The sequence below is a fragment of the Amborella trichopoda genome, chromosome 13, assembly GCF_054954075.1.
Source record: "Amborella trichopoda isolate Santa Cruz 75 chromosome 13, AtrichopodaSantaCruz75HAP2 v2.0, whole genome shotgun sequence".
Classification (NCBI taxonomy): Eukaryota; Viridiplantae; Streptophyta; class Magnoliopsida; order Amborellales; family Amborellaceae; genus Amborella; species Amborella trichopoda.
In genome coordinates, this window is record NC_142348.1 from 27599230 (window position 1) to 27610728 (window position 11499).

Genomic DNA, 11499 nt, shown 5'->3' on the forward strand with positions numbered 1-11499 from the left:
TCTTATTTTAGGCTGCGTCAATGCCCCCTCTTTTTCTATGAATGCAGAGCTCCACTGCAAAAAGTACAATAGGAATGAAAAGACCTCAGGAGCTCTTTTCTTTTCTATTGTAAGATGTTGCAATCGGTGGTGTTTTGACCACATTACCACATTTACATCCCTAAAAATCAGGACGAAAAACTAGAAATAATACAAAAAGTATATAAAAGGTGATAAAAAAGTTTCCAAAAAGTAAAAATAGAGGGCCGGTGATCATTTGCTCAAAAAAATTCTCAAAACAAGTGTGGAACAATAGAAGAATCATTAAAAATAATAAAAGCATCAAAAGTATATAGAAAGTTAATTGTAAATTAATTAGAATTGATTTAGTCCATGATTGCATATATTATTAATATACTAATTAGTTATAAATATGTATACCCCGAGTTGTGTGTGTTTCGCACTCATCAGCCTGTTGAGTTTGAGTGACTTAGGCGAATCCTAGTCAACTTGCCTGAGTTTTTCTTATTCGGCAAGAATCTGTATGAGAGAGAGAGAGAGAGAGAGAGAGAGTAGGAAGATGAAATAAGACCTTGATAGAAATTGTGAGAAGTATAATGGGGCATGCAAAATTTTTTCTAGATTTTTTGGGGGAAGCAGTATTAACAGTCGGTTACATTTTGAACCGGACTCCCACCAAAGCTACCCCTCTTACTCATGAAATATTTATTAGTCGTACTCCGTCTTTCAATCACTTAAGAGTTTGGGGTTGCTCAGCCCATGTCCTTATCCCATACCCAAATCAGACAAAACTAGATCCCAAAATTGTCAACACCATCTTCATTGGTTATCCTGATCATGGTAAGGGGTATTGATTCTGCAACCTAAAAAATGGGGCAGTCATTGAAAGCCGAGATGTCCATTTCTTTCGAAGATGAATTCCTTGAAGCAAGAATTAGTTACTCGTAAGCCAAACTTTTTGAGATGGCTAGTAACAAGGTTTAGAATTGAGAACCCGAGCCTGTACCTCAACTCCAACCTCAAATAGAATCTGAGCTTTTCAAACCAAGAAAAAGTAATCGAGTTACACGACCACCTCAATACGTTGAACACTTTACCTACCTGAGAGAACACTATGATAACACTATGATAGGATTGGGGAAGAACCAAATAATGAGCTTAAGACTTATTGAGAAGTCATAACCTGTTCTGAAAAGAACTATGGGGTAGAAGCCATGAAAGATAAATACTCCTCCATTAATCGAAATCATGTTTGGGAATTAGTACCTCTACCTCGAAACCGAAAAGCCATAGAATGCAAGTGGATTTTCAAGAAGAAACTTAACTTAGAAGGGAAGCTAGAAAAATACAAGGCTAGATTAGTAGCCAAGGGATTTAACTAAACGAAAGGAATAGACTATGAGAAAACCTTTTCACCAGTTGCCAAAATTCAATCTATTAAAATCCTTATAGCTATAGCAGTTCATTTTGACTTTGAAGTCCATAAAAAAGATGTAAAGACAGTCTTCTTAAATGGGGATTTAGAAGAAGAAATTTATATGAAACAACCCTAGGGATTTGAAGAAAAGGGAAAAGGGAACCTAGTGTGAAAACTTAATAAATCCCTATATGGCCTAAAACAAGCATCACGCCAGTGGTATCTTAAATTCCAAGAGACTTTGTCTTTGACAGGATTTACCCCTAATCAAGAAGATTTTTGTATATATAAAAAGGTTAGTGGGAGTGATGTATTCATCTCTCTATATGTAGATAGTATGTTGATAATTAGTAGCTCGATAAACCTCGTGTTGGAAACTAAGAAATTCCTTGCACAACACTTTGATATGAAGGATCTTGGGGAAGCTTCATATGTGTTGGGTATAAAGATTGTAAGAAACAAAGAGAAGAGAACTATTCAACTTTTCCAAACGACCTATTGCAAGAAGGTGTTGGAAAAGTTTCACATTGATAAATGTAAGCCCATGACAACCCCGATTGACAAGAAAACAAGGCTTAGTAATAAAATGTGCCCCAGTGACGTCGATGTAGAGGAAATGAAAATTATGGAGAGAGTACCATATAGAAGTGCAGTGGGATTCCTTATGTATGTAATGACAGGCATAAGACCTGACTTGTCTTTCGTCATGAGCATGGTTAGCCGGTTCCAATGCAATCCAAGAGTGCATTGGAAAGCAGTTAAGAGAATTTTGAGATACTTGAAAGGGACTGTGAACTACACACTTACATATGTGGGAGGATCAGAAATCGCTCTTGAAGGATATTCCGATGCAAACTATCAAGGGGATCCAGATGATGCAAAGTCAACATCTGGATATATGTTCATGTTTGGAGGAGGGACTGTTTCTTAGAAGTCAAAGAAACAAGATGTAGTAGCATTGTCCACTATGGAATCAGAATATGTGCCATGTTGCTTGGCAGCCAAAGAGGCTGTATGGATTAGGAAATGTCTTAATCAACTTGATTTCAAGCCAATACAGTGTGGGGCTGTGAGACTCTACTATGACAATACGGCCGCTATTTGCATATCTAAGGAGCCTAGATTCCATAAAAATTCCAAGCATATAAAGCCCTTCTTCTATCATCTGCGCAATGAGGTGCAGTACGGAGAGATTGACATCAACTACATACCCACCGAGGTGATGATAGCTAATCCACTCATAAAAGGACTAGCTCTAAATGTTTTTATAAAGCATATAAGGGAGATGAGAATAACAGAAAGTGAGGAAGAGAGATGTTGGGTTTATGTGGCCTCTAAAGGCCTTATGAGAGACTGTGTAAAACATATTTAATAAATGAAACATAAACCCAGTGGGAGTGTGGTCCTTTTGTGGACCATACTAGGCAAATGATATTTGCTAATACTAGGACTAGGCTCGACGAGTTAGGCCACCCGAGGTTTGGACAAACCCAAGATACTTGGGCATAGGGATCTAACCGAGAAGGGTTTAGTGCGTTAACCCTTGATGAAACCTTATCGTTATATCATCACATGACATGTATATAGTTAGCCGTTTTAAGATTCGCCAATGAGAGTGAAGCGTGTACATGTGCGAGAGATTACCCCTATGCACCATAGAGTATTGGTTGCATCATGGTCTAGAGGACTACAATTTTTGTCTCTAGGGGAGAACCTGAAATCCATAAACTGGGATTGCGTCCCCTAGTCTATTGGCTGACTTTGGTGGTTCAATCATGAATCCCTGTAGTGGACTGTGGGTCATGGGTACTGTTGGGTCAGTTTGATAAAGCTAGGCAAATCTTGATTCGCAGTTGAAGGTGGAGTGCTTCGATGTATTGATAATTTCTTAGATCTAACGAATCCGATTCCCATCAAAAGTAATTAATTTTATGTTATGTGATGTTTAGAATATTTATTTGAATTTTTGTGAATATGTTGATATTTTATTTTTGTCATTTGAATTTATAAATTAAGTGAAATTAATTTTTCAATGTTTTAAATAAAATATAATATTTAAAAATTCTAAATATGAAATAAAATATTTTCTAAAAATATTTGGAACCTCTATAAAATATGGGGTTCAAAATTTAAAAAGATATGGATTAGGTGGGGCCCACACGTGGCCACCAAAAGGGTAGCAAGCCCTCACCCATTCCCGTATTCTTTTTGGGAAGAATGTTTATCCTCTTGGTTGACTTACCTTTTTAGGTATAGCCAACTTATGTGATAAATGTTGAATATTTAAGATATTTACTAAATATTTGAATCAAGATTGGTTGATCCAATAATTAATGAATGTATATATTAAATATAAACTTTCTTTATTTGATTGCAATCTTGATTCAATAATTAAAGATTGGTTGTATTAAAATATAAACTTTTCTTATTTGATGGAAATAGATTTAAGAAAGAGAGGATAAGGCTCTAGCTCATCTCTTTGAATCTTGATGGTAGATCAAAGAGATGGATGACTCAAATATCTCACCCCACAAGTCTTCGTAGATCGACAGTTGAGATTTAACCTTACAATTTGAGGCAAAATTTATGGCATAGAAAATCTATAAAAGGAGGTCTCCTTTTTATAAAATTACATATGTATTGTCTCTCTTCCTACCCCAAAATTTTGCTCTCTCTTTAGAGTACCAAAGGGAGGCACGTCCCTATTTTGAGGCACATCTCAATTTTATCTCTCTCCAAGTTGTTTTGGGTTGTTCTTTTCTGTTTGGGGAATTCTCTTTGGGTGGCACGCCTAAGCCCAGGTGGTGTTTTTATTTGTGGGTGGCAAAGGGTTGGAACCCCATCTCTCCCTCTCTCTTGATATCTATCTCTTTTCTCTCTAAAATCAAGCTATGAGGCTTGATCAAGATTAAGCTATTGAATAGATTTTTGCCATAGTAGGGAAATCAACATACAGATTACAGATCCCGAGCACCATCGGAAAGAAGAGACTAAGCGTGGGGTGTACTAAGCCCGGTTAATATAATCTTCCGCAATTTTACTTTTTTAAATATTTATTTATGTTTTGATCTTCTTTTCTTATAAAACAATAAAAGTCTAGTTTTATTTGTTGAATAAAGAATTGTATTCGAAGAGGTAGCAATTGAAAGTTAATTTTATTTTATTTTGTTTTTTTAATACTAATTTGATTGTAATTGGACAATGTAAGTGATCGTACCGATATAGGAATAAATAGTTTTGTAACTTATCTCTGATTCAGAGATGCGAACTCATAGGGAATCCGTCTTCCAACCGGTGGGAGGAGATTAAAATAGTTTCATGTAGGTGGGGTCGGGATGAAGATCTCATGAGTGCCTATTGACTTTGGGGATTGCATCAGAAAATGCCATGAATTTGTTTCAGAACAAATGGGTCATAGAAACAACATTCGGTGCCACATAGGATAAAGCAATGCACTGGCTCTAGCCAAGCCCTTGGGCCACAATTTGTAGCCCAGGCCATATCTTGTTAGGGCTGGGCCGACCAGGTCAGGCTAGGCTGCCCCCCTTCCAACCATCCATTCGGAATGGACGGCTAAGATTGTCCCAATCACATTGTCATGTCTCTACATTATTTTATTTTGAATTTTTTTATAAACTATTTTGACACTAAATTTTTTACTTCAATCCAAAATATAAACTAGCACTAGCAAAACATATAAAAAATATGCTCAATAAAATAAAATAACCAAAATACCCTTGAAAGTTTTAAAGGGTATTTTGGTCATTGTATTTTATCTAAAAATTATTTAAAATATTTTTTTATAGGTGCGCCCCAATAAGAAAATGGTACGTACTTAATTTCATATTCACACAATTTGTATAAAATAAAATTTAAAATAAAATTCTTTGAGACATCGGATCTAAGATCAAACGGTGAGTGGCTCTCTTGATAAAAAATGGACAGCTGTTGTAAGGGAAGTGTAGAAACCTTTCCCAAAACAAAAAACGTCCTCAATATATGATGGAAAATAGTTTAATTGGGCTGCAACACTATCAAAATAAGTAAAGCTTCACCTCTTAAATTATTGAAAATTGCAATTGAAGTATTAAAAACCTTTACATCGAGCATCTCAGCTTGAACATTGTGTTTGTGAAAAAAAGAAAAGAAAAGGATTTAAAGTTCGAAATATAGTGTATAATGCAACAATCTATCTATGCCATTCATTTCGCTTTAAAAATAAGCATTCATAGACCCACAATATTTGTACTATTCTTTTAGTTTCATTGTTGGTGTTGGAAATTGATTTTAGAGCCATCATGGAGATTTTCATTGCCGAACGTGCTTTCCAGACAAGGATTTTAGGTGAAACTTTATTGTGTTTTCATCGAGCTTGGGCCTTACAGAAACTTCATCTATATAGGATTGTAGTTAATTAAAAAAAAATATTAAGACTCGAATATATAAAATAGTGATCCATCCAAAACGCTATGTTGTAGACACCAATGAAATAAAAAATAAAACATAAATTATGAAATTAATCAAACTTCTCTACGCAAAAAAATAAAAATAAAGCAACAAAATGCTTAAGCAAATTCAAATCTTGCACCGAATTCCTAGCTACCTAAATCTTTAGTATCATTGAATCTCTCTATTGTTCTTTAGAAAGACACTATCGATTTGAAGAAATAAATAAATAAATAAAATAATTCAATGAGTTACTCTTCTTCTAATTCTACCTATTATTTTACAATATAAGATTGTTTTGATCATGGTTTTTTTTTTGGAAATATATTGCTTTAAATTTTTCATACATATTTTTGAGGGACTCATTAGTGAAAATTTTTATGGAATTTTTTTGTTAAATCAAGATTTTTAATTTACTCCTATTGTTAATGGACTTATCTTTAAACCAAGATTCAATAATATTATGTTGATGAAGAAATAATATTATAGGGAATAAATTTCCTTGAAGAAGATAAAATATGGATTTATCTCGATTTCACTAAAAAGCATGATATTTTGAAGATATTTTGAAAAACTCGGAGTTCTTAATGGGTCTAAAAAAATCTATTTTTTTTTTAACACGTATTTTAAACGAAGACTTGCTAACTATGAACCAAATTTAATTTTGACATTAAGTAACGAGTATTGTTTTTTTAAAACAAAAACCTATTTTTAACATGTTTTATGTTTTTTATTGTGTTGCACTATTTGAAATTCTTGTTCACATTAGCATGAAACTTGAAATTTGTTTAAGGTTGTCTGACCTAGGTTTTATATTAGTCTTTAATATATAAATAAATAATTATAATATACATATAGCTATAACAATATATAGTTATGGGCATGCTTCTATGCTTCCCCTATAGCATAAAACTTATATACTTTCCCTTATCCAACCCTCCATTCTCAATGGAGGGCTAAGATTGTCCCAATCACAATGTCATACCTTTATACTATCTTATTTTTAATTTTTTTTTTTTATATAAACTATTTTGACACCAAATTTTGGACGTCCTATCCTCTATTAAATTTGCACTACTGAAAAATATAAAAAAAATATTTCCAATAAAATAAAATATCCAAAATACCCCTGAAAATGTAAAGGGGTATTTTGGTCATTATATTTTATCAATAAATTATTTTTAATATTTTTTATAGGTGAGCCCCAATGAGAATATGACATGTACCAAATTTTATATTCATAAAATTTATATAAAAAACTAAAAAAAAAATATTTTGAGAGGTTGGATCTAAGATCAAACGGTGAGTGGCTCTCTTGATCAAAATTAGAAGGTTGGATGGTAGGGGAAACATAGATCTCCCATGCTATAGGGGAAGTATAGAAACCTTTCCCTATAGTAGTTATTATAAAAATTAAGTAAATCACATTTTACTTAATTGCCCAAAAAGTTACCAAAAAATTCCGCTTGAATTGAACTATTTAATATTAATTATCTCTAATAATGCCAAGATAAAAAATAAATAAGGAGCTAAAAAATTAAATTTTAAAAATCAAACCTCTTAGCTTTCATAAGAAGGTGGATGACAATTGGGTCAGACCCAGTTTGGGTCCACCTAACCCGACTTGAATCCCCATGTCTCTGAGCCCCCCATTGGTCTGGTTCTAGTAGAGTGGTCTTGGACCGAGAAGGGTCCATAAGATTCTATTTAACCTATTTAAGGAATGTGCCCATAAGTTATTATATAAGGTGAAGAAATGTTTATATAATAGTACTGAACCTTTCACATTGCTATACTGTTGAAATGGAAGATATGTAAGTAAAACTTTGAACAAAATTCGCTTTTAGTTTTTTCGTGTTTGCTTTTTGTTTTTTTTATTTTTGCCCTAAATTATTGAGAAGGTGAATAATGAATAATAGATTGTCTAGAAGTTTCTGTCCAAGAGCTAGAAAAAGACAGAATGCCAAAAGATTCGTCCCCTGAGGGAGCATACTATCTATTTACTCTTTTTGAGGGATACAATTTAATTCAAGATTTGTTTTTTAGGATTTTAAGTTTTGGAGATGTAACATCTTCAATAGATATGCTTTACTAAAAAAAAGAAAAATAAATGAATCCAAATTGCATATTCTACAGACTAGAAAAAATAATATCTCAAAATTGATGAGAAATTGTCCAATATTTGAAGGGTGAGATTTAAGCGTTACAAAACTCAACATTAAATTTTTTTTTTTTTTAATATAATCATCTAGTAAATTTTAAGTTCAAATTCAAAACATAAATGTCGCAAAATTTAACATTGGCTACCAACCTAATACAACCCTTATCCGTTCTCTAAACTGAAGACTGAGGAACGATATGTCTGGCTTGGGACTAGCCATGACAGAGTGAGTACTTGTACAGTATATATTTCCACGAAGGGCTATAGTTCTGTTAATTTTGATTTGAGAGCTGAAATGTTTTATTAGTTTTAAAGAGAGAGGAGAGACCAAGAAGTTATTATGACTTTTATAACTTGGATACTTCGTTTCCATCCTTCACTATTCAGCATGTCAACATGCCGATTTGCCCTAAACGCCAACGGGGCACACGCTTTCCACTATCTGAAAACCTCGAAGGATGTTTTAGAACATACGAAACAGTCATCATCTATTTTCTTGGGGGTTGGCTATTCTACTTTAAATATAGTATATCATAAATAAAGGCGAGAAAATTTTTTGGGCTGGCCCGTTCAAAGCCTAACAGGGCCAAAGAAGAGAGAAATTTTTGGGCCATTTTTAGGCCAGCCTTAAAAGGACTGCCCTTTTTCTTGGCCCAGCCCAACCTGGCCCCTGAAGCGTGCATTCGGTCGGCAACGGGTATGAAAATGGCCCGAAATTTTGACCAGGCCTGAAAGCCCTCTTGGCCTGGACCCTTGGCAGCCCATCCAAATCCACCTACTACAAGGGATGCATTCTTGTTTAGAGCCTTATTGTAAAGTTCCATGAACTGTAATTTAAAAAGAGGTTTGCCCCAGCTCCTTGGAAGTCCAAAATTTAGTCTTTTGGCCATTACTAACCAAGGTTCTCGCATGTGAAATGAACAAGTTTCTCATATAATTAATTCCCTTCCAAACAGTGGCATTTGAAGGAAGTCACTTGGGGAGCATACTTGTTGAAAGTGATTTGTTGATCTTCTTGACTAAATCTCCACCACCATTTAGTGAGAAGGGAATCATTCATTGGCCTTAATTTCTTGATTCCCAAGTTTCTTTCGTTCCTTTATAAGCATACGCTTTCCCACCTAACCAGGGGGATCTTGGATCCATGACATAACCAACTCCACATAATTTTTCGCAACATGTATTCTTAAGTATTTAATCACTCTCATGGGAGCTTTGTAAAGGAAAAAACAATAAACATGGGAGCTTTGTAAAGGAAAAAACAATAAACGGGTATGTTGGTCAAAGTGGCTTTGATGAGATTGGCCCGTCTTCCAAGAGATAGATATTTACTCTTCCATCCATCCAATTTGTAATAACACTATGGATGAGTGGATCCCATGCTGAAATTTTCCATCTTTCGTCTGTAAATGGAATACCCAAATATTTTAAGGGTAAAACATCTACTTTATAACTCAACCAATCCAACTGAATATTTCTTCTTCTGAACAATTAATTCCCATAATTTTGGTTTTCCCCATATTAATTTTTGCCTATGAGATAGATTCATATCATTTGAGAAACAACCATAGATTCTTTACCTGAGGTCTGCTTCCAAAAATCTTGGTAAATACTAATCCTATGTTCTTTTACTAAACCTCCCCTATTTCCCACGGAAAGCAGTAGCTTGCCAGGAAGCAAAACCATTTTACCGTAGGAGCATGGTGAATTATTCAATAACACACTCACAACTACCCAATTTGATATATGATAGACGGGTGAAAGCGGCCTTCTTATAGTAAAAGTAAATAGTCTCTTTATATACTTTCTTTATTTTAATTGGAGACCTAATTTGTGAATTTGCACCGTACCACTCGACAAAAGTGGAAAAGTAAGTGATGAGTATGGTTACTTATTAGATGTAGAAATTATCCTCTTGCCTAAATAATCATGTGTACTATTCTATCATGGGTGCACAATGTATATTTGCTCCCTTGGGAAAAAGTACTAAGGTATTTTTTCTCAATATCAAAATTATGGTCGATTTCATAATCCCAATTCAACCATTATCGAAGGAAAAGTTTGGATTTTGATCATCTGAACACTTCTATCTAGCTGTCGTGAATTGGGTTGCACATACTCAATTTTAGGGCATTATTTGTTCTTTTAGCAAGCACATATATAATATTTATTTATTTATTTATGTGACACTAGGTTGAGGAAGTTGCATCTTTTTTTTTATTTATTTATTTGGGTAAGATAGTGGGGGAGAAGCCCCCTTACCGGATTTTCATTAATCCTAATAACAAAAATATATCTTATAATTTTACCGCTCTAAAATAGACAATTTGTGCTACATAAAGATAAAAAATCCGACGGTCTAAATCATCAAATGGTGGTATTTGGTCCTAAAAGTACCTTCTAAAAGTGTAAGCTGTTTAATGAAAAGAAAGGTATACGACGTGAGCCGCCTACTTGCTCCTTTGACCTAGGACTTCAAGCAGATCTCAAATTATTGGAAATATATTTCCATCTCAAATCCCATAAATTAGAAGTTTTAAAGTGAGATCCATGAATTTGGAGCAAAATAATGCAGATATGATGACTTAATGCAATTTTCAGTCCATTGAAATTGAAATTTTATAGAGAACATGTGAAAAAATATTCACTAAAATTTCAAATGATTGAGTTTGAAAACCAAGCAATTCTTCAAAGAACAATTGTTTCATGCAAGCTGGACCACATTTCTAGAATACGCGGTCCAGAGGTATAAAGTATCCACCTTAAAGTTGAATGCAAACAAGTGGTCCATCTAAAAACAATTGTAACTAATGGTCCAAATGTTTTTTTAATAAAATTATTATTTTAGTTTTCATTTTTTTTGTTTTTTTCTTTCATATTCATGATCTCCATGTTAAAAATTAGGATCAAATTATATACATACTCTAAAAATTAGGATCAAATTATATTTAAAAAAATATTTATTGTCAGGCCCACATTTCTACAATAGGTGGGCTGGGTCCATGCTAAACGTGTCCTTCCTGAAAACTATCTCAATTTTCAAATTTTTCTCAGGAATAGCTGGGTTGGTGACAATGATCATTGGTACTCTGGACAAGCTGGGGGAAATCATTTGTGTAAAGGTTATATAAAACCAGCAATGTTTCAAATCAGCTCAGACTACTCGATCTGAATCAATGATTTTGATTTTGAGTCGTATCCAATTGCAAGCCAATGGTACTTTGAAGCGGAATTGATCAAACTACCCATAAGAGAAAAGCTATTTAACATTGGGATTGCAGACCAGAAGATCATTTACCAAGGAGGTTGCGTGATATCCAATATATTGAGTATATCATGAAGTTAAAGAATTTTTTTAAAAATATTTTCCACTTTGGCACTTATTCCATAATGATATGTTTTTTAAGGAAAAGATTTATATTAAGGGCGAGGTCCTAAACAATTAGATTAAGGTGCTCTTAAAAAATCCACTAAA